Genomic DNA, 25161 nt, shown 5'->3' on the forward strand with positions numbered 1-25161 from the left:
AAAGATCATTCTAAGCTAATCAATCCACCCCATCCCCTTCTTTGGAAACTTTTCAAATCGTATAATGATGGTTTGAAACCACCAACCACCAATAAGGTGATTTCTTCGATCTAACCTTATCAAAGGAACATCGCACAACAAGATGGCTAGTCTTGTGACATTTCCTGCATTTGAAAGGAATACCCTCATGATAATCAAGATTCCATGTCCAAGAACCATTTGGAGAAGCCAAAGTAATATGTTCAAGGAGACCCTTAGAAATATCAACCTCCACAAGAATGCGAGCATACATTGTTTTAAACACATTAGAAGAATCTATATCAACCATCTAGAAATCCCCAATGGCCACCCTCATGGACTCCAAGATTGAATCTAGCCAAAGGTGAAGTGGAAGATTCAACAATCTTACCCATAAAGATATCTTATTAAAGGATTTATAAGCCAAATTAAATCCTTGATACTAAGGTTTGGCCATCAAGGGAAACCTCTCCTCCTAAGAGAAACAATTGCTAGACAAAGGTTTTCCTATCTGCAACATTAGCAAATTTTATAATAAAAAACCCCCTTGCCACAAGGTAGATCTGAACTATATCAGTTATGATTGGTTCTCACTGTTTGGAAATCCAAGCATGTAAATCCAAACGAGAGGGCCAAAAACCCCTAAAATGAAAAAATAGCACCAGTAGAAGAGTAATTCTCCACATTCTTGGAAATCTCATCAAGAGTTTCTAAATCAAGATTAACCACAATGGGGCTACTTACAGAGAAAGGCATAGCTGATGGATAGGGTCCTCCTCTCCCAATAGAAGTAGGACCACTGAGACCTGCCTCAAAAGAAACCACATGTGCATAAGAAATCACAGACCTCCTTGTAGCAACCTAGGACCCAAAGAGGGCCATTTGAGATAGCCCAGAAGACCCACCAGGAGACACAATAACACGTGCAAAGAATTTCTCACGAGCAACACCCCCAAACGCAATAGGACGATGGGTGGGAACATTAGTGTTTTGAAATGTAGCACGACTGGAAGCAGCGTGAGCGTGAGTATAAAAAATTATGTTTCTTTTCTAAGATTTTAATTATCTTAATTTTTTTTGGTTTGTTTAAATTTTGCAATATTTCCTAAAGATTTCAGAATAAAAGATTTTCTCAACAATAAAGGTCTTTAAAGAAGGACAGTTCAATACAATTTTTTTTTTTTAACAATAAGAGTTTCTATTAAATTTGAGAAAAGGGAAATTCAAGAATAAAGTTGAAAAGGTTGCATTGATTAATATACACTATTATAAAAGCTTTGAAAATTGATGATAGTTATATTTTATATCTTGTGATTACTTATTCTTACATTATAATTTTTTTCACTTTCTAAATATGAATATTACACTAAATTCATATAAATTATGCACATTGAATTACTTTATTTTATGAAATATCAAAATTATGATTTTAATTTTTTTATACATGCAAATAGATGACTCTTTAATCTAATTTGATGTAAATGACATGCATCATCTTATCTCAAAATGTAATGTATAATAAGGAAATTGAAATTTTATTTATTAAAAGTGAAAATAATATTCAACTAAGAATAATATACATACAAGTAACAGAAAAAAGTAAGCTAGCTCAAACTGCACATGAATCTTTGTAGAGAAAATGTCTTTTGAACAAAATCATAGATAATTAATATGTCATTTAGCAACTCACATTCACTATAATTGTCTAAGATGTAGTCTTTAGTTTATGTCCTTTGTGACATGTAATCGAAGATCACTCACAAAGTGAAGCTTTATTTCATATTTGGAGGATATTTTATTGTAGTTATAATTTCTGTTTCATTTTTCTAAACTAGTAACATGTTATCATTTCTAAAATAATGGGAGTAAATCATTCAACATGATGATATCTATCTGAATCCCAAAGCTCAAAGTATAGCTCAACCTTTTCCCATTTAGAGTTTTATTCTATAGATAAACCTCCCTTACATTTAGAAATTCCAAACTAGACAATCCCCCTATTTGAGAATCAATGTATAACATCGGATGCAAACTTATTTCTAATCTAATGTATTTATAGTTTAAAATGCATATTTCTATAGATAAACCCACAAAACATTTGAATACAACATTAAAAAAATCTTGTTAAAAGATAGATTATTTTAAATTCTAATTTCATAGCATTGATTTAGTTGATAAGTAGGAGACATTTTTCCACATGTCAAATTCTGATATTTCTATTAAGATTTAACTATGCAGTTTTTGAGTCAAACTCATTGACTCATGTTTCATGAGTAGTGATTCACAAAAATCCATCTCTCATGATGATAAACGGAACACTTAGCACTCATTGGATCTAGATGATGCTCAGAGAGGTGAAGCACTGAGACTTCCTGGGAGGTCACCCATCCTAGTACTACTCTAGCTTGAACACCCTTAAGTACAAAATTTCCTCCATGGTCAAACCCACTCTTCTTGCAACCCCATTTGCAAAACCTTCACCAAGTGTTGTGCATTATGAATCATTCATTAGAAAGCCCCTTACGCTCATCAATTGATAAGTATGAGATATTTTTCCACAGTAAGTCAAATTCTAACATTTCTTTCAAGATTTAACTATGTAGTTTTTGAGTCAAACTCATTGACTCATGTTTCATGAGCATTCATTCAAATGAATCCATCTCTCATGATTTTAAATGGAACACTTAGCACTCATTGGATCTAAGTGATGCTCATAGAGGTGAAGCAACAAGACTTCTCAGGAGGTCACCCATCCCAATACTACTCTAGCTTGAGTGCACTTAACTACGGAGTTTCCTCCCTGGTTAAATCTACTCTGCTTGCAACCTCATTTGTGAAACCTTCACCAAGTATTGTGCCTTATGATCCATTCATTAGGAAGTCCCTTAAGCTCATCAATTGATAAATAGGAGACATTTTTCCACAAGAAGTCAAATTATGATATTTCTATCAAGATTTAAATGTGTAGCTTTTGAGTCAAACACATTGACTCATGTTTCATGAGTAGTGACTCACATGAACCCATCTCTCATGATGATAAATGGAACACTTAGTTCTCATTGGATCTAGGTGAAGCATCGAGACTTCCGAGGAGCCCACCCCATCCTAGTACTACTCTAGCATGAGTGTGCTTAACTATGAAGTTTCCTTAATGGTTAAACCCACTCTACTTGCAACCCATTTGCAAGACCTTCACCAAGTGTTGTGCCTTATGGACCATTCATTAGAAAGCCCCTTAAGCTCATCAATTGATAAATAGGAGACATTTTTTCACAGCAAGTCAAAATATGATATTTCTATTAGGATTTAACTATGTAGTTTTTTAGTCAAACTCATTGACTCGTGTCTCATGAGTAGTGATTCACATGAATCCATCTCTCATGATGATAAATGGAACACATAGAACTCATTAGATTTAGGTGATGCTCATAGAGGTGAGCATCAAGACTTCCTGGGAGCTCACCCATCTCAGTACTGGTCTAGCTTGAGTGCACTTAACAACATATTTTCCTCCATGGTTAAACCCACTCGACTTGCAACCCTGTTTGCAAAACCTTCACCAAGTGTTGTGCCTTATGAACCATTCATTAGAAAGTCCCTTAAGCTCATCAATTGATAAGTAGGAGACATTTTTCGACAAGTCAAATTATGATATTTCTATTAGGATTTAACTATGCAGCTTTTGAGTTAAACTCATTGACTCTAATTCACACGAATCCATCTCTCATGACGATAAATGGAACACTTAGCACTCATTGGATCTAGGTGACGCTCATAGAGGTGAAGTACCAGCCCATCCCAGTTACTTATTAAAATAATAATAAGTTACATATTAAAATAAAAATAATAAACATTATGTCATGTATTTCTAAGATTGAGTAATTATTTTAAAATAATAGTTATCTTGTTCAAAAACATTAATGAAAGGAGAATAGATAGCACATGTTTAACTTTTGAAGGTCATTTTAAAGAAAAATATATGTATACATATTTTATTACTAAATACTATAAATATGTGATTCAATAAATAAATAAATTATAACTACAATAAAATTTAGATACAATTGTTTGTTGTTATGAAATGTAAATAAAAGAGACATAAATTAGTAATATTTGTAAAAATAGAAAACTTATTGAATATGTTTCTAAATCAATATTCATATTTTCTAAAATATTCTAAGGTTCATTTCTATGTTTGCTAATCTCCAACTTTTTTACTTTATATTATTAAACTTTGAAAAAGATCTATCTTTACATTATTAATGTTCATTTTAGATCTTTTAAAACTTAGATCTTTTTAAAAATCTATATAATAATTTATAGATGGAAATCAAATCTCCTATCAACTCATTGTACATTGTACAAATATTTTGTATACACCATAACTCTAGGTAGACATGGCCTCCCTGCCCTAGCATGGTGACTGGAACAGGTGTAAAATACTTGTCTTCAATAAAAATTGAAGGGTATGAGATTTCAGGGCCTTAATCTATTCTTATTCATTAGTTAAGTGTCCAAGCATTAACTTGCTGATATAAAGATTATAAATTATAAGTGGAACAATATGACCTTATGCAAGTATCATCTTAAAGATTATTCCTTGCATGAAAACCTTGCTTATTACTTCCTCATCAATTTTGACTATTTTCCACAGAAAATGGGAACTTTCTTATATTACAATTGACTTGAGGGGGGAAATATTATCATAACTCAATATGATTGAGTAGTAGTGCATGCCAGATTTCTCTACTTTTGTAATCTACAATCTTAATTATAAAATGCATAGGCGATACTAGTGAGCAAAAATTAACTTCTAAATTAATACTTTATCTTCTACCCTCAAGAGATCTTGTCTACATGAAGTAACTCTTGGCTTGTAAATGATCGTGAATGCAGAGGTATATAATACTATCTAGACCTTATCTGAATGAAGCTTCAATTTCCTCTAATGTTATTTAGGAAGAAGAAGCTTTAAACATTGTTTGTTATTTGTTTTCTATAATGAAATGACATTATAGTACTATACCTATAGGGCTCCACTCTAAAAGCATATTGATTGTCATGGTCACAATCCAAGATGATGACCAATTTATCAAAGTTGCTACACTGCCACCGAGCCCCTTGACATTCACTGGGAGAATCTGAAATATCAAGAACCAAAAAAAAAATTTAATACATTAGTTCACTTGTGCTAAGAAGATTTTAAAGAAGATATTTGGCAAATATAATCATTGTATTGTATTTTAATGATTCGATTGATCCATTGCACAAGATTTTGCTCAAGGGTTAAATGATAATCCTTAGGACACATGCTTAAGGCATAGTACCTCAGATATAATAATCCATGAAATGGGTCCAATACCAATGGAGTGTGAGAGACCTACATTGAAACATTTTGAAATCAATCATTAAGGTGCAAATAATGCCTGAGGTGGAAACTTAAAAGCATCAAAGAAGAAAATGTGAAACAAAATTTTGATTTTCAAGATGAAATGCCTTCCAAGTTCAACTCCAAACATACTAGTAGGCTAGTAATGCCAAAGCATTGAAGAATGTTTGGTCTCCGAAGAATTTGGTTCTGCAAATTAACCATCCAAATTAGCTTTGTAAAATTGTAAAATAAAATTATGAATTGAGTTATAATTATTGATGTATGCTGATATTCAAATAATCTAGTCCAATGAAATTGTATTTCTATTAGGTAACCATATAAGATAGCAAGAGTACATTCCAAATGAATGACTCAAGAGTTTAAAAAAATGTACATATCTGTAAGATAGTCAAATGAAACTATATTTTATTAATAAGTAGGAGATAATTTCCATAGCAAGTCAAATTGTGATATTGCTATCAAGATTTAACCGTGTTTCATGAGTAGTGAGTCAACATGAATCCATCTCTCATGAGAATAAATGGAACACTTAGCACTCATTGGATCTAGGTGATGCTCACAGGGGTGAAGCACCGGGACTTCCTGAGAGGTCACACATCCCAATACTACTCCAGCTTGAGCACGCTTAACTACAGAGTTTCCTCCATGGTTAAACCCAAAGCTTGCAACCCCATTTGCAAAACCTTCAACAAGTGTTGTGCCTTATGAACCATTCATTAGAAAGCCCCTTAAGCTCATCAATTGATAAGTAGGAGATAATTTCCACAGCAAGTCAAATTGTGATATTGCTATCAGGATTTAACTATATGATTTTTGAGTCAAACACATTGACTCGTGTTTCATGAGTAAAGATTTAACATGAATCCATCTCTCATGAGAATAAATAGAACACTTAGCACTCATTGGATCTAGGTGATGCTCACAAGGGTGAAGCACTGGGACTTCTTGGGAGGTCACCCATCCCAATACTACTCCAGCCTGAGTGCGCTTAACTTTAGAGTTTCCTCCATGGTTAAACCCAAAGCTTGCAACCCCATTTGCAAAACCTTCACCAAGTGTTGTGCCTTATGAACCATTCATTAGAAAGCCCCTTAAGCTCATCAATTGATAAGTAGGAAATAATTTCCATAGCAAGTCAAATTGTGATATTGCTATTAGGATTTAACTATATGATTTTTGAGTCAAACTCATTGACTCGTGTTTCATGTCAAACTCATTGACTCGTGTTTCATGAGTAGTGATCAACATGAACCCATCTCTCATGAGAATAATTGGAACACTTAGCACTCATTGGATCTAGGTGATGCTCATAGGGGTGAAGCACCGGGACTTTCTGGGAGGTCACCAATCCGAATACTACTCCAGCCTGAGCATGCTTAACTATGGAGTTTTCTCCATGGTTAAACCCAAAGCTTGCAACCCCATTTGCAAAACCTCAACCATTTAGTCAAGACTCAACCATTTAGAATGACAGGAGTATATTCCAAATGAACGAATCAGAAAATCTCAAAATATAAATATAAATGAAAGATTACCTTCAAATAAAAGACAAGACCAACAAGAAGAAGGCATATAGCCATTCCTCCAGAGGAGACCTGTCCATTTCAAAACAAATCTAGATTAATTCCTTTCGATGATTTTTTACCAGTTTTTAGTGATCACAACGCAACTTGGCCAACCTATGGTAGCGAAGTCTTATAATAGGCCTCAAACTTACCATTAGAAGGATCCTTCTTCCAGCTTTGTCCAGTAGCCATGCAGTAAATGCAGTCGTGATAATCTATTCAATGGTATCAGAAGATTATTTATATTAATAAAGTTTATTATCACTAAATTAACTTGGATCGAGCATGACAATTAGTTCTTTTCAGTCCGGACTAAGAAAAAACCTGAACACACGCAAGCCCAACGGATGCAGCATTGCTCCACGAAATTCCTTCCATGATACCATAAAAATTGGAATTAGTTAACTATATTTAAAGAATTCAGCCACATAGGCTAAAATTTTCTATCTACTTTATTAGTCTCTTGCATAATGCATTAGTTAGATTAGAAGAACCATGGAAGAACCCTTAGTCTGTAAAAACTGGAACGACTGATATTTTCCCTGGAATCTCTCTCTCTATATATATAATGCTCACAAGCAGACTTGAAAATAGAGCTGCTGTAAAACATAATGCCATTGATTCCTCCCAACTGCTGCAATAAACGCATCCCAATGCCAATCTGACAAAAGGAAAGTTAGTGTGAATTTAAGATCATAAATGCTCACCATTAAAGCAAAAATGATATAATATATATTCTTTCTGATGTCCTTTCCAGATGTGAGGACGAGAAGGCTTACAGTTAGAGGGAGTGCATATCTTCGTTTATATAGTTCAGCCAATCTGACACTGGTTTGTTGATTGCTAGTCTCTACAACACTCTAAATCGTGAAAAAGTTTTAGGTTGATTAAAATAGTAATTCCCTTGATTGAACAAAGGCAAATTTCAGACAGCGTTATTCATTGAAACCCAGGTATACATATGCCAAAAATGAAAAAATAAATTGTCACCTTAATTTCAGCTGCTTCGGAAGATATATCAGCATCAGAGCCACGAAGGGTTTGCAATGATTCTTCATACAATGGACTTTTAATCTTTGCCTGCACAGTAACAGGCATATTTGAAATGATGAATCTTCAGCAATTGTTGTTTTATGTTACGAAATGCTGAAAATCTTTTTATTACCAGAAATGAATAAATAATGTTAAAACTCACAAGCCGTCTAGGAGATTCTGGAATGAAAAAAGTCCAAGAATCAATAGAGCACAGGGCATTATACCTGTAGAATCCACAGATCAAAACAAGATCAAGATCTCTAACAATACATAATTTGAATTTCAAAGTGAGCACATAAATAAAGTTTAAATCCTTGAAATGCAGCTATATTACTCTTGGTCCAATACCTGCAATTGCTAAAGACCTCCAGTGAAGGAAAAGCCCAAAAAGATATGCTAGCAGTATGCCGATTGTAATAGAGAGCTATTCCACAGAAAGCCACAAAAAGGTCACTGCAGAAATTTCCAACCTCTTTTAAGATATGAGACAGTAATCACTACTAAAACATTTACCTGTGTTACTGTGCCAAGACTTCCCCGCAAGTGTTTTGGGGCTATTTCAGCAATATATATTGGTACCTAAAAGGTCAGACGGTAGTAGCACAAAACACCAAGGCTTAATTACGAGTTCAGTTTTTAACATTGATAACATACCAAGAAAGCATGCTATAGGGGTTTCCCTCTTGACAAGCTTGACTGAAAATAGTCTGTCTTACTGTGAATGAAATAACTCCCACTCCAAACCCTGTCAACAATCTTCCCAAATAGAGTAATAAAGCATTCTGCAACCAAAAACAGATGTGTCAAGGATGAGTGAATTGCTTATTTAAAAATCAGCACCAAAGGATAGCAATTACTTCTGAGAATCCTTAGTTTATTCACAGAACTTCTGATAATCTTTGATGGGCAAAGAAATTGCCTGTACCAAAGTGATAGCAACCCATCCAATAATATTGGGTAGTGCAGCCACCATTAATGCCTGTTTTCAAAATTTTGAAGAAATGATCAGAATTTGTGGGGAGAGAGAGAAATTTGGAAGCGGAGGGATGCCCTTGAGTATAGAAGAACGCATCTAGTCTAGTGGCATTCCAAGCTTCCCCCTTTCCGTCCAATGGTATCAGCTATTTTTCCACTGACTGTTGCTCCTATCATTGCACGAACATTTGAAAGCGATCCAAATATCGAAAACTGTAGAAAAGAAATCACCTCTTGCATATATCTGTTCATCCCAATTGCGATGTTGTTTTGCATGTAAAACTAAGATCAGAAATCGAACTGATACTTCTTCCATAGGCCCTGAAGAACTTACATCAGAAAGACTTAAGCCAAGACTGCTCATAATCTCACTTTGTGTTGGTGACGAATAGCCAAGCTACAATAACACCAACATCTTGATGAGGTAACAAGTAAAAATTTGCTATTAAACTCTTCTCTGATTTCAAATTGTTAATTATTGTTAGTTGGACAGCTGTTATTTGTGACCCGGAAATAGTAGTAGTATTTATGGGTAGCTTGGACAACTGTTCGTTCTTATCTATGAATAGCAGTAGTATTTATGGGTGGTTTGAACAGCTGTTTGTCCACTCGCCAAGAATTAGTAAATGGTTATTATTTACCAATTTTAGTGATTCCCTTTTGGACACTTTGCAACCAATTCTATTATTGGCTGTCGAATTGTCTTAATCTCAGCCGCTGGTTTGATTTTATATCGGTCGTTGGTTTACCAACAAGAGTAGTATAAAAAGGGGTTATTGGGTCAATTGGATACAACAAGTTTTGGGAGAAACATTTGCAGTCTTAGCAAATAGTGTTGCAGTGTTAGCAAGGGCGTAGTGTTAGCGCGGGAATAGCAGTGGAGAATATCAGCGGGATAAATTAGGAGGTTGTCGGAGTTCTGCCAGTGAGAGGCAATGAATTTTGTATCTCTTGATTTGCTGAAGTTTAGTATAATTCCTCATTTGTAGAACTGGTTTTCCCTTAAGGGTTTTTCTAGGGACAATTTGTCCAAAAATATTGCGTTCATTGTGTTGTTCATTTCTTTCCATATTTTATAAGTGAAGTTGCAGTTGTCTTATTTTTTGATATTAGCTGGAAATTTGTTTTCAACAGTTTAATAATCGTTTACGATAGGAGATTAATAATCAGTGACTGCAATAGTTGATTTTTCACATGGTATCAGAGCATTTTTAAGGGTAAAAGAGTTTTTCCCTAGGAAAGAAATTTTGATCTCTTTAGATTTATTATTGCTTTAAACCCTTGAGATGGCTTCAGCTGGTTTGAGAGATCAGGATAGATTGGATGGTGCCTCAAATTTTGGTGTCTAGAAGGCCAAAATTTCTTTATTGTTGGAAGAGAATGGTATCAAGGATTATGCTACCAGTGTTGTACCTGTACCAATGGATGCAACACAGCTTGCAGCATATAGGAAGGACGATGCCAAAGTGAGGAGGATTATCCTTCATGGTGTCAAGGATCATATTGTTCCACATATCTCGAAGCTAGATCCAGCGAAGAAGATGTGGGATGCCATTCTGAATTTGTACCAGAATGCTACCACCAACAAGAAGTTGATTCTCAGAGAGAAGCTAAAGAATACTCGAATGAATCAGGGAGAAGACGTTACAAGTTACCTCACCAGGCTCAGACTTGTCAAGGACGAGTTAGCAGCTGTCGGAGATAGCCCTAGTGATGACGAGCTAGTGAGAATAGCCCTAAATGGGTTTACTAAACAATGGAGTGTCTTTGTTCAAGTTGTCAGTGGACAAGATACTTTACCAAGTTGGGATCGACTATGGACCGATTTCACTCAGGAGGAGTTTAGACTAAGTCTTGTCAATGGGGCCAACAAGAGTCAGAAAAATGAGGTGGAACAAGAGAACGTTTCCCTAGCAGGTAAAGGGAAAGCAAAGAAGGGATCTAGCAAAGGATCAAATTCACAAAGTGAAAAGAAGAAGAAGGACCTTTCTAAGGTCAAGTGCTTTGGGTGTCACGAGTTTGGCCACTATGTCAGTGATTGCCTAGAGAGGAAGAAGGGTAAGAAGCAAGTGGCAGCTTCAGCAAGTGCAGAAGAACTCTCTAGTAGAATGGAAGATGAGTTTGCACTCATAGCTTGTATGGTTAGCTCAACCTCATAGTGTGTTTGGTATATAGATAGTGGGGCGTCATTTCATATGACAGGAGTTAGAGAGTACTTCTCCAGTTACAAGGAGGAGGACACCAACATCCAGATTTCTATAGGAAACTTGTCCAAACTCAACCCTGTTGGGAAAGGGACTATTTAGTTTCAGAGTGAGAATGGAAAGATAATTCCACTTCATGATGTGTTATATGTTCCAGGCTTAGGTATGAATTTGATTTCTGTATCTGTTCTTCAGGATAGGGGGTATAATGTACTCTTTAGAGGAACAAATGTGTTGATTAAGCACAAGGATTGGAAATCATCCATAACTATTGGAGTTAGGAGTGGTCGCCTTTATAGATTGCAGTTTGATACTCCTAAGGCACTTATGAGCAACAGTAATCCTAAAGATCTTGGAGAGCTATGGCATAGGAGGATGGGCCATATTCATCATGGAGCACTTAGATTTCTTCGTGAGACCGTGACAGGTGTTGTAGAGGTGAGCACAGAGCATGACGATGTATGTAAGGGATGTGTGTTGGAGAAGTTTTCGAAAGCATCTTTTCCAAGGAGTGACACCAGATCTAAGGGTGTTCTTGATCTAGTACATTCAGATGTTTGTGGACCAATGTCGACGAAATCTCTCAGAGGATATGAGTACTATGTTACTTTTATTGATGATTTCTCTAGAAAGACATGGATATACTTCTTGAAGACTAAGGATGAGGTTTTCAGTCGATTCCAAGAGTTCAAGGCTCTTGTGGAGAACTCAACAGGAAAGAAGATAAAAGTTCTTCGGTCAGACAATGGAGGTGAGTACAAAGGGAATGTCTTCCAGGAGTTCTGCACCAGAGAAGGAATCAAGAGAGAATGGACTGTTCCTTACAATCCACAGCAGAATGGAGTTGTTGAGAGGAAGAACCATTCTATATCGAAGGCAGCAAGAGCTATGCTACATGACCAGGACATGTCTCGTTACTTATGGGCAGAGGCATGTAATACAACAGTCTACATTCAGAATAGAGTTCCACACAAGGTGCTAGGGAAGATGACACTAAGGAGGCTTTCACAGGGAAGAAGCCAGATGTTAGTCACTTCAGGATATTTGGGAGTTTGGCATATTGCCATATTCTTGGAGATACACGTACAAAGTTAGATCAGACTTTAGAGAGGGGGTACTTTGTTGGGTACAGTGAGACCTCAAAGGCATACAGGATTTTCATTCTGAGGACTAAAAGAATTATTGTCAGACAGGATGTCAAGTTCATGGAGGACAAGGCATTTAGGAGATCCAGAGATTTGCCAGCAGATGATCAGAGTGAGCAGCCAACAGAAGCTCCAAGACCAAGTCAAGAGCAACAAAGCTCAAGTACAGTTACCAGTACAAGTGTAGACTCAGTTAGTGAAGATTCACAGAGTATGGAGAAATAGGTGCAACAGGAAAAGCATCTAGAAGACTTAGAGGTTGACATTTCATCATTTACAGTTGACAGCAGGAACCATGTGGTTCCAGATACACAAAGGGATACTCAGGAGTTTGTGGGAGCTCCTAGGAAGAGTACTAGATAGCGAAGACAACCAGCCAAGTTCAATGACTATGTGGCATTAGTTAGTCAGTTGGTAGATAGTGAGCCTTCTAGCTATCAAGAAGCTGCAGAACATCAGGTATGGTGAGATGCTATGGTTGAGAAATATTCTTCAATAATGCAGAATGATGTGTGGGAGGTAGTACCTAGACCAATAGATAGGGTTGTAGTTAGATCATGCTGGATCAATAAGATAAAGCACGGTGTAGATGGTAACATCGAGAAATACAAGGCGAGGTTCGTGGCAAAGGGGTTCCCTCAGAAGGAGAGAATAGACTATGAGGAGACATTTGCTCCAGTTGCCAGGTATACTTCTATACAAGTTGTAATCTCACTTGCAACACAGATGGGATGGCAGATCCATCAAATGGATGTCAAGACAGCATTCCTCAATGGTGAGTTGAAGGAGGAGGTATACATAGAACAACCAGAAGGCTTTGTAGCACACATCAAAAAGACCCACGTGTGCAGATTGAAGAAAGCATTGTATGGACTCAAGCAGGCTCCTAGAGCATGGTATGAGCGCATTGATACATACTTGCAGAAAATGGGCTTTGTGAAGAGTGAAGCAGATGCTAACCTCTACTACTTGATGGTTAGGGGTGAGATTCTCATTCTTGTTCTTTATGTGGACGATCTATTTCTTTCAGGTTCACTAGGGCTCATAGTGGATTGCAAAAGGAACCTTGCAGAAGAGTTCGAGATGAAGGATTTAGGACTTATGCACTACTTTCTAGGCATGGAAGTGTGGCAGACAAATGGGGAGATTTTCTTTGGTCAAGGGAAATATTGCATTGAAATCTTGAAAAAATTTGGGATGGAGGATTGCAAAGCCATGTCTACACCCATGATCATGAATTGGAGGACGGTAGATACAACTAAGGAGAAGGATGTAGATCCCACTTTATATAGACAGTTGATTGGTTCAGTTATGTATTTGGTCAACACTAGACCAGATATAGCATTTGTAGTAAACTCTCTTAGTTAGTTCATGGTTGAACCAAAGAGAATGCATTGGATAGCGGCTAAGCATGTGCTATGTTACTTGCGTGGTACAGTCGAGTATGGGATCAGATATGTTCAAGGTGAAAGTATCAGGTTGATAGGCTATACTGATGCAGATTGGGTAGGAAGTACAACAGACAAAAGGAGCACTTTAGGGTGTTGTTTCCGCTTGGGATCAGGAGTTGTATCTTGGTTCAGCAGGAAGCAGAAGTCTGTGGCTCTAAGTTCAGCAGAAGTAGAATACATAGCAGCTAGTATGGTGACATGTGAAGCTATATGGCTTCGGAAGTTGTTAGTAGCCTTGTTTGGTCAGAAGGTTGAGACTACTATGATACATTGTGACAATCAGAGTTGCATCAAGTTGTTTGAGAATCCAGTGTTTCATGATAGGTCTAAACATATAGATATCAGATATCACTTCATCAGGGATTGTGTACAATGAGGTATTGTTCAACTACAATAAATACCTACAGATGAGCAGGTAGCAGACATTCTGACGAAGGCTTTGGGAAAGGCCAAATTTGTCTTCTTTAGAGATAAGATGGGTGTCATGCAGAACAGCTTCCTCGCTAAGAGGGAGTGTTAATTATTGTTAGTTGGACAGCTGTTATTTCTGACCTAGAAATAGCAGTAGTATTTATGGGTAATTTGGACAGCTGTTCGTCCTTATCTATGAATAGCAGTAGTATTTATGGGTGGTTTGGACAACTGTTTGTCCACTTGCCAAGAATTAGTAAATGGTTATTATTTACTAATTTTAGTGATTCCCTTTTGGACACTTTGCAACCAATTCTATTATTGGCCGTCGAGTTGTCTTAATCTCAACCGTTGGTTTGATTTAATCTCGGTCGTTGGTTTACCAACAAGAGTAGTATAAAAAGGGGCCATTGGGTCATTTGGATACAACAAGTTTTAGGAGAAACATTTGCAGTGTTAGCAAACAGTGTTGCAGTGTTAGCAAGGGCACAGTGTTAGCGCGGGAATAGCAGTGGGGAATATCAGCGGGATAAATTAGGAGGTTGTCGAAGTTCTGCCAGTGAGAGGCAAGGAAATTTGTATCTCTTGATTTGCTGAAGTTTAATATAATTCCTCATCTGTAGAACTGGTTTTCCCTTAAGGGTTTTTCCAGGGACAATTTGTCCAAAAATATTGTGTTCATTGTGTTGTTCATTTCTTTCCATATTTTATAAGTGAAGTTGCAGTTGTTTTATTTGTCGATATTAACTGGAAATTTGTTTTCAGCAGTTTAATAATCATTTACGAAAGGAGATTAATAATCAGTGACTGCAATAGTTGATTTTTCACACAAATGAAGCTCTACATGCATCATCTAAACTTTTGCCAGTACGAAGAAATTGTAGAGATTAAAATTTAAGCAATAAGTTAACTATCACCAAATCCAACTAGCAGGTAATACTGAGATTGAGTGGATTGGAAAAAATGTCAAGACTGGTTGTAAGATGATTTAAAACTGCGTGTAATTCTGATAAACTCCGCATCTCATACTATTTAGTAATTTACTCAGCAGATTATTTGTAAAAGAAAACATCTGTGAGTTGCTGTTTTTCAAGCTCTAACTCATCCAACAATCTGAATTTTCCCCTCTTATGGATTCATGAAGTAATCCATATTAAGGGTTTCCTGTCCATGGAGAAACACAAATAACAACATGATGGGAAAGTGAGATCCATAATTTGATAGTCAAGCTCCACAAAATTTCTGTCATTCCAAAATGTTACAAGGAAAGGTCTGAGAGAGTGGATTCTACACAATATCCAGAAGAAGAAGAGTTCACAAGCTCTCAAAACATGGATTCTCCAAACCAAACAAAGACAGTTCTACAACCAATAACTTCATTTCATAGAACTCAGTCAACCCTTCAGAAATAAAAGAAACAGAGGACATATTGACTGTTGGCAAAGCAATGTCAAGAACACATATATAGTGAGAGAGGAGAATGGGGAGGGGGTCAATCAGTACATGCTAAATTCAATCTCAATAGTTAAAGTAATATCAAAACCATTACCACATCTTCCACCTCTCAATATCTATATTTCTTTTTATCGAATACAAATTGGCAAGTTGGCCAAGGATAAAATTCTTAATTCAAATGTGTAATAGTCATCTCACCCTAACACCGAAGCATTACATAGAGAGTAAGAAAACACTTTATATCTTCTATATTGAACTCAACTGGTCCCAAACTACCCTCAAATGCTTCTTCCAGCTGGCACATGTTACCTCATTAGGTGGATCCAACAAAACCTTTTGCACAGTCAGTGAACTAGCAATGTGAACACTATGTCATCTCTAACTTTCTGAATGCTAGAGCATTTTCTCTGAAACTATGGAATACTTTTATTCGTGTATAGCCTTACTTACCTCCCAAACGAATGCCAAAATACTTTATTGCAGTAGAATGTTGTATCACAATCATCAACAGTACAATTGGATGCATATATTATATAGTCTCAGATCAAAAAACCTTTGAAACTCCACACAAACACTTTCAGGCCACAACAAATGCATTAGACATGTAGGAACCACTAATACCAGTACATAATGATAACCTTAAATACTCTGACATGAATCAAATCCCCTTGACATCAACAATATTCTTAACATCAATGAAAACACTATATTCAACAAGAAGAACTCATTGTATGCCAAATTTTACAATGAAACAGTGGTTATTGACAAGAATTTGTCCACATGTCGTGGTGATTGTGAGGGGGGTTATGGATAGATCTGAGAGAGCAAGGATGTTCGATTAAATAACAACATTTGTTTGCAGAAACTCCACATTAGCTGCTGGATGCAAAGGATGTTTAGGCTAAAAATTGTCTTCTACCAAAATGTCAGTTCATTTTTTCAGGAAGCAGGCTGCAGTCCCACAAAGAGGGCCTCCTAAAAAAAGCTAGGCAGTTGGTCTTATGAATTTTTTAGTGCAGTTGAGTTTAGAAGTTTAGATTTCAAAATTTACGGTCCTGATGGTATCATGAATTTTATAAAAAATTTACATAACTGACAAGTGACAGAAAACTTTCCTAACTAGTGGGAAATTTTTAGCCCTGTAAATGCATATGCTTAAAATTATGAACTAGAAAGTAGAGATTTTCATCTACCAATCAAAATTCTAATTAATCTGGTAGCATTTTTTCCTCCCTAAAACTCCTCCATAGGACCACAGCTTTAGACCCACTTTAGTATTCCTTCATTGAAGCCATCATGATTGCTTGTCCAATCTTTTATTGCTCCTGCACACAAGCCTCTAGAAACAAAAATCAAGTTAAGGGAACTCAAAGTTCTCATAGATGCTTCCTACTTTATATGTCAAATGTTTATGCCATGGATTCTTCTTTAAATCGTTCTCTTTTTCCTCAAACAAAGAGTTGGTATTCTTCTCTCTTTTTATCAATTATAGGATTTTCAAGGCATATCTCTAGCTGCTTCTTGTTGGTTGTATTCTCTAAAACCAATAAAACTTCATCACATATGGCTCATCTCTATTGGATATTGTTTCCATCGAAAGATCATCTTGGACCTCCTCTTGTGGTAGGTTGTGTTTCTTTTCACTATAATCTTCAAACTCTCGCATTGTAATCTTCAATGTTTTCGTCTTCATCAACATAGCATGACTCAACATCTTCATCCCACTTATAATTTAATCCTCTGAAAAAATCCTCACAAATCACTTTTTATGATCTTCCATTCACTGATAATCTTGTTAATTCATTAAGTGATTTTTTGACAATTTTATTCATTGGCAAATCCTAGGGTCTTTGGCTTCTCTTTTTGATAAAGCTCTTTCTCACAAGGTTAGTATTTATTTGTGATGTCCCTAATATTATTAAATAATAATTTTTGTTATGTGGCTGAAAATCAATGTATTTATCTCTGAGGCCCACTCTTTATTTTATTTTGTATAGCCTATTGGCCTATTGATAGTTTGTAATGCTTCAGCAAGCTTCCTTGAAACCCTTTATAAGGCCAGTATGTAGGTGGTTGTACGCATGGGACTTGAATTAGTTTTCTTTGTATTGTGAATTCTATTGGAGTTATGTTTGTCTTGCCATTTTGGAAGTGTAAGATCTTCCCTACTTGGCTCTCGTTGTTTTGGTGGGATTCAACCCTCACCCTATTCCATTCTTTGTACTACTTTGCTTGGATCTGGAAAATCTGGCAGCCATCTTTGTTTGCAAATATAGTGTTTTGGAAATAAATTGTTACTTCTCTATTCTAACATACATTTCTGAGTTCTATAAATATTCTATGCATATCTGGGTGACTCATATCCATTTCAATATTTATAATCTCAAGCATTTTCATCATTGACAATTCCATCCTCTTAGCCCATACAACCTGCCAACTGAACAACCACAAGCTTCACTATACATCACTTGTTTCCTTATCTCCATATAGAACTTTAGTCTCCCTCCATCATGCCCATTTACAACTTGTTGTACACTGTACACTTCTCTGATACCCTTCATACTCCATTGGCACATATCCACTTACACCATACAACTTACCCTAAAAAATCCTCCCCACTCTACTATACAACTCAACACTCCCTCCACCTTCACTCACACCTCTCTCTCTCCTCCATATGCCTCCCTATCCTAGCAACAAGTTGTATGGCCTTTCTCCACATCGTATCCCTAAAATCAAGTACAACAATTTTCCACTGTACGCCAAGTGGAAACCATGGTACATTACAATGGAATAAGAGTTGGTGATGTTGCCAACCTGTTAGTAACACTGGATGTTGCCAAGATCTTGATTAGTAGGAAGGATGGGTGAATCAAACACTGAGATGATGCAACTTCTAAGGGAGCTAACAAGAGGAAACAATTGAGTGAAACTTTGTTGAATAGACAAAAACTCCTCAAGGAGAAGTTGGTGAAGGGGAAAAAATGAATTGGTGAGACCCTTCAACTTTAGATAGAAGGAAGGACAAATGGAGGACACAAAGAGCCCTCCCACGCTTGACTACTAATGCCAATATTTCCTCAATGGTTAGAAAAAAATGAGTAATGAGAACCTACCTTCCTTGATGCAACATTAGTTCTGACAAGGTTTGATGCGAGATTTGGAGTAGAATTATCCTTCAAGGATTATGTGGATTTGTGGATGAGATATTCGAGGAGACTGGGCAATTACAATGACGACATTAGACAAAAGATTGGCAAGATAAACTTATCATGCTTTGATGGATCTAGACATACATCAACACGAGCATGGATTTAGAATGTTGATACATACATCCATCTCAACCCCATGCCTCAAGAAGAGGCAATCAAGTTTGCAATGCTTCACCTAGAAGGAATCGCTCATGAATTGTGGCAGCATGGGATGGTCACCATCAGTTGTGATCAAGTCACTTCATATGCCGACTTCACAGAGAGACTTACTGACTTCTTTGATGGAAAGGATCTGAAGCACAGCTAAAGAAATTTAGATTAGTGGAGAGCTACATTACAAAATTTCAAACGTTATCAATACTAGTGACAAACATTTCAAAGAGAAGACTTGTTGTCTTATTCATGGATAGATTAATCGAGCCCTTGAAGAGTTGGGTGAAAGGTTTTAACTCCAATACACTTGTGACAGCAATCAAGAAGGCATGGAACATGGCAACATCCACTTCTTCCAAAAGTTATTCACACACCAAGCTGCCCCTTGCTCTGAAACAAAAAGACAACAAGCCCCCTCCATAGAAGCAGTCAATGGATGAAGCTTCGAGACAAGATTTGAGGAAGCTCAGTTTTAATTGTAAGGAGTCATGAAAACTAGGGCACCAATGCTTAGGAAAGGGGAAGGTCCACTAAATTGAAGTGGTTTCTAACAACAAAGAGGATGAGGAATGTAAAAAAACAAAGGATATGGTCAACAAGCTCCCAAGGAGGTTAACACAACCCATGTAGAGAGGATTGTTGCACTGGTATGTCGCGGAGGCACCATTGCTCTTGTTGACACTTTGAGATGTACTATTTTTCAGGTACAAGGCACTCTCCATGGACAATAGGTCATAGTCATGCTTGAAAATGGAGCTACACTTAATTTCATTAATTCATCACTCATGAAACGAAGAGGTCTGGCTATGGAGGTGTATGCAGGATTCCAAATCAAGGTAGCAGGAGGAAACCTCCTATCGTGTACCCATCTAGTCCCATAACTTAGCATTACCATGGTAAACCATACGATGACAAATGACTTCTTTGAAGTAGATTTGGATGACATGGAAGTCATACTGGGCATCCAATGATGGAAACTCTCGATGAGTATACAAAGTTTCAAACAGATGGAGTTTTCATTTGAAGTGGATGGAAAGAAGGTGGTCCTCAGGGGAATGTCAAATAGAGGGCTGAAGGTAATCTCAGCACAATTGATGGAAATCATTTTTCAACATGATGACATTGTCTAGGCAACAAATTGTTTGATCTCAACAGAATCGATGAAGGGCCAATAGACCGACTAAAAGGATGATGAGCTATGTTAGATAAGCACAATATGGTCTTCAATGACATCCCTCCTGGCATATCTCCACATAGGGATTTTGAGCACACCATTGAGTTGGGAGGAAGGAGCCAAACTCATCATCACTAGACCCTACTGCCATCCTAGGCGTAAGGATGAGATAGAAAAGATGATCCAAGAAATCTTAGAGAAATGATGAATTAGTCCTAGTTCCAACCCCTCTGCATTGTCAGTAGTATTAGTTAAGAAGGATGGAACCCTTCGAATATACATGGACTACCGCGCATTGAACAAGAAAACAATAAAAAACAAGAACCCCATTTCTAGGATTGACAAATTGTTGGATGAGTTACATATTGTAGTCTACTTTTCTAAAATAGATCTTCGTTCCGATTACCATCAGATTCACATGAGGGAGAATGATGTGGAGAAGACTGCCTTCTATTGTCACTACAGTCATTATGAGTTCCTAGTCATGCCATTGGGTTTGACTAATGCTCCAACCACTTTCTGGTCATACATGAACCACATCTCCAACAAATAACTACAAAAGTTCCTACTAGTGTTTTTTGATGACATACTTATTTAGAGTAAGACATGGGAGGAACATTTGAGGTATTTAGATGAAGTGCTCGAGATCATGGAGTCACAATCACTATTGGCTAATAGATCCAAATGTGAATCTGAAATGATAGAGATATTGTATGTAAGGCACATCATTAGTGATCGAGGAGTTCGGGTACACCAAAAAAAGATTCAAGCCATCTTGGATTGGCCGCCACCCAAGACTCTTTCCAATTTGGATGGATTTCTTGGATTGTGTAGATATTATAGAAGGTTAATGAAGGGGTTCTCTCAACTTAGTTCACTACTAACAAACCTAACAAAAAAAGGATCTTTCTATTGGGATGAGAAAGCATAACATATCTTTGGCAAGTTAAAGGAAGTCATGAGTTCATGTTTGGTGTTGGCACTAGCTGATTTCAATTAATCCTTCATCTTGGAATGTAATGCATCAAGAGAAGGCATCGAGGTAGTGTTAATGTAGGATCGTCACCTCGTTGCATTTGAGAGTTGGAAGCTATCAGGAGCAAAGTGACTATACTTCATCTATGGATGCTCGCCATCATGCACACACTTAAAAAGTTTCAACAATATCTTGCTGGAGCAATATTTGTCATACAAATAAATCACAATAGCTTGAGATGTTTCTTGGAGTAGAGAGATTTGAATGAACTACAACAAAAGTGGGTGAGAAAAATCTAAGCATTTGACTTTGGCATTGTGTATGTGAATGGGAAAAATAATGTAGTGGTTGATGCTCTATCAAGAAGGCCTATTGTATGTTCTTTGTCCGAGATTTCAACAGATTCGAAGGAACACCTATTGGTTTAATACTCGAAGAACACATTTTGATGGTCAAGTGGAAGATGATAGGTATAAGGTGGTAGACATCATCATCTACTACAATGGTATGATCTATTTGGTTCCCAAGTCCACAATGAAGGAGAGAATTTTGAAGGAGATGCATGACTCACCTTTGGCCGGACACCCAGAATACCTAAAGACCTATAGGAAGATCCAAACGCTTTGTATGGAAGGGCCTCAAGAATGATATCTTGCAATATGTACAGGAATGTTCTACCTGCCAACAAAACAAATCCAAGCACACTTTACTAGCAAGGCTTCTTCAACAACTATCAATCCATGAATAGAAGTGAGAAAGTATCTCGATGGATTTCATCACTGGGCTACCCAAAGTGCAAGGCAAGGATTGCATTTTTGTCATGGTTGATTGTTTTTATGCCCATTTCTTTGCCATCTCCACTTAATACTAGGCATCTCAATTTGTAGAGTTATTTTTTCATGAGGTTTTCCCCTTATATGGTCTCCAAGGGAATATAGTGACAAAGATAGCCATTTTCTTGGTACTTTTTGGATGGAGTTATTTAGGTTGGTAGGGACAGAGTTGTCACAAAGTACGAGCTACCATCCACAGTTAGATGGATAGACGGATATTGTGAACAAATGGTTGGAGGGATATTTAAGGAATTATGTTTCAGCTCAGTAGAAGGCATGGGTTTGTTGGTTACATTTGGGTGATCATTGTTACAATACTACCTATCAAATGTCGATAGGCATGGCACCCTTCAAAGAATTGCATGGTTATGAACCTTCATCGTTCATGGATTTGGCATTGGGCAACAACCATGCATCGATGGCTAAAGGCTGGCTCCAACAGAGTTTAGATATCATGACATCTCTCGACAAAAAATTACAAAGGGCTCAAAATCAATAGAAGATGTATGTTGACCGACACTGGGTAGAGAGAAGTTTTGAGGCTAGTGATTTGGTATACCTTCGACTTCAACCATATAGACAATACTACTTGATGTCATCTGGTAAGGAGGAGTTATAATCATGCTTCTGCGGACTGTACAGAGTGGTTCGGAGGGTAGGAGAAGCAGCCTACAAATTGAAGCTTCCAGAAGGGAGTTGAATCCATAATGTTTTTGATGTGTCATCTTTGAAGAAGGCAACTAGACAATGTGTCATAGTGTTGAAGGAATTGTCGCCCATTGATGAAGAGGGGAAATTGATTTTAGAGCTAGCTGAGATTATAGAGGTTCGAGAAAAGAGGCTCAGGTCTCGCACCATTAAGGAGTTTTTGGTACAATGGAAGGATCTTCTGGTTGAGGACCCCACTTGGGAAGGCGAGCAAATTCTAGAGCATCCAAGTCTACAATTGCTTAAGGGCGAGCAATTTTTGGGCCAAGAGGGCTGTGACGTCCCCAATATTATCAAATAATCATTTTTGTTATGTGGCCAACAATCAATGTATTTATCTCTCTGGCCCACTCTTTATTTTGTTTTGTATAGCTTGTCGGTACTTTTGTAAACCTTCGGGAAGCTTCCTCGAAGACCTTTATAAGGCCGGTTTGTAGGTTGTTCTAGGCATGCAATTCCAATTAGTTTTCTTTGTATCGTGAATTCCATTGGAGCCCTACCTGTCTCGCCATTTTAGAAGTGTAGATCTTCCCTACTTGGCTCTCATGGTTTCGGTGGTATTCAACCCTCACCCTATTTCGTCTTTTGTACTACTTTGCTTGGATCTAGCAAATTTGGCGCCATCTTTGTTCGCGAATATAATGTTTTGGCAATAAATTGTTACTTCTCTATTTTGACATGCATTTCTGAATTTTGCGAATATTCTGTGCATATTTGGATGATTCATATACATTTCAATGTTTACAATTCCAAGCATTTTTGTCATCGACAATTCCACCCTCTCAACCCATACGGCCTACCAACAGAACGACCACAAGCTTCACCGTACATCACTCTTCACCTTATCTCTGTATGGAACTTTGGTCCCTCTCCATCTCCTCCCTCGCATGTTGCACACCCCTCCCATACCCTCTGCACTCCATCGGGACATCTCCCGTTACACCGTATGACTTACCCTAATAGATCGTCCCCCTCCACCGTATAGCTCAACTCTCCCTCCACCTTTGCTCACATCTCTCTCCTCCATATGCCTCCCTCTCCCAGCAACAGGCCGTACGACCTTTCTCTACACCGTATGCCTAAAATCAAGTACGGCTATTTTCCACCTACGCCAAGCGGAAACCACAGTACATTACATTATTCTTCTCACCATTGTTCTTTGCTTGCTCATAAACCTTCAAGGCCTAAGCCACAACATTTTTTTTGGCCTTTCCTATTACTGCATCCAGCATAACTCCTCCAACTCAAAAACTCCATTTTCTGCAGCTCCTTTTGCTGGTCGTTTGTTTGCTCTGGCCTCTACCATTCTTGTGGCACTTGATATATCAAATTAACAGTGTCTACGCAGCCCATATCCCCATGTATGTGGCTTCAATTTACAGTGTAGAAATTTTAAGACAGCTTATCATCTATTTTAAGAAAAGAACGTAAGGCACAGAAATGAAACAAATTTATTAGCTTTTCTCAGCATCATTCTTTGATAGAATCAAATACCAAGCACTAAATATGACCTTCAATCGTTAGTACAGTGAAATTTTAGTTGCGTGGGCAAAAACAACAGAAATCTAGCTTCATATAACAATAGTAACATTCAATCCCGCCTAACAGTTTGACAGTGACTCTCCATATTCTTGATTTTAACAGTTCCCTTGCTTTAGAAAGAAAAACGGTTACTAATATAAACAAAGATGACAAATCGTACAGGTTAGCCAGTAAAATTCATGGACATGGTTAAAGGACATATTATTGTCTTTTCGGTATTTACTAGGATAAAGAATGCGGAGGCAAATGGCGGTAAAAACTTACACAGAACCCAAACTGGATAGACCCCAATGCCACAATTGCAGTGCAGAAATAAGCAAATGCAGCACTGCCCTGGATATCAGAGATCTTCTTACGATCTTTACAACTCTTATAATTGCTGTTCCGTTTTTCATGATTCAACAAGGGTTGCTTAACATCTCCATGACGAAGTTCATCTCCGCCCTTTTCCAAGTCGATTTCGTATCCCATCTCTGACATAATCTACTACACCAGATGCTTTCATATACAAAATTCAACAAAACCCCAACTCAGTCCTATCGTCACTACTTGATACTCAAACCCAAGCTTTCTCCTCAGCTTGAATAACCCGAGGATTCCAGGTACTGTAACAGACTGATGCCCACACGAGCAATCAAAGAATTGAAGCGCTCACAGGGAAGATATAATTGTAACAATGGCGGTGCTCAGGTATTATATAAACGTGCACAAAATGTATCACATCATTGACGTTAACAGTTTTCAACCATTCTCCGTGATAAAGAATCTTTTGACAAGTATCTGTCCCTTTCTTCAAGAGGACTACGGTCTGATGCAACGAAATGGAAACAGGCTGGCCATGATTGTGCGAGGGAACGAAATCACGTACCTCCATTGGATTTCGCTCGTTTTTGGCCGCGTGGACAATATTGA

At 37.3% G+C, this 25161-nt stretch overlaps 1 pseudogene; it reads right to left on the reverse strand.

The window, feature by feature from the left end:
• Positions 1–660: 660 nt before the first annotated feature.
• On the reverse strand, positions 661–24896 carry LOC149560932 (sugar transporter ERD6-like 6; annotated as a pseudogene).
• Between the last annotated feature and the right edge of the window lie 265 nt (positions 24897–25161).

This window comes from Cupressus sempervirens, chromosome 4 (assembly GCF_028749045.1).
Source record: "Cupressus sempervirens isolate cs-2001-9-10 chromosome 4, ASM2874904v1, whole genome shotgun sequence".
Lineage (NCBI taxonomy): Eukaryota > Viridiplantae > Streptophyta > Pinopsida > Cupressales > Cupressaceae > Cupressus > Cupressus sempervirens.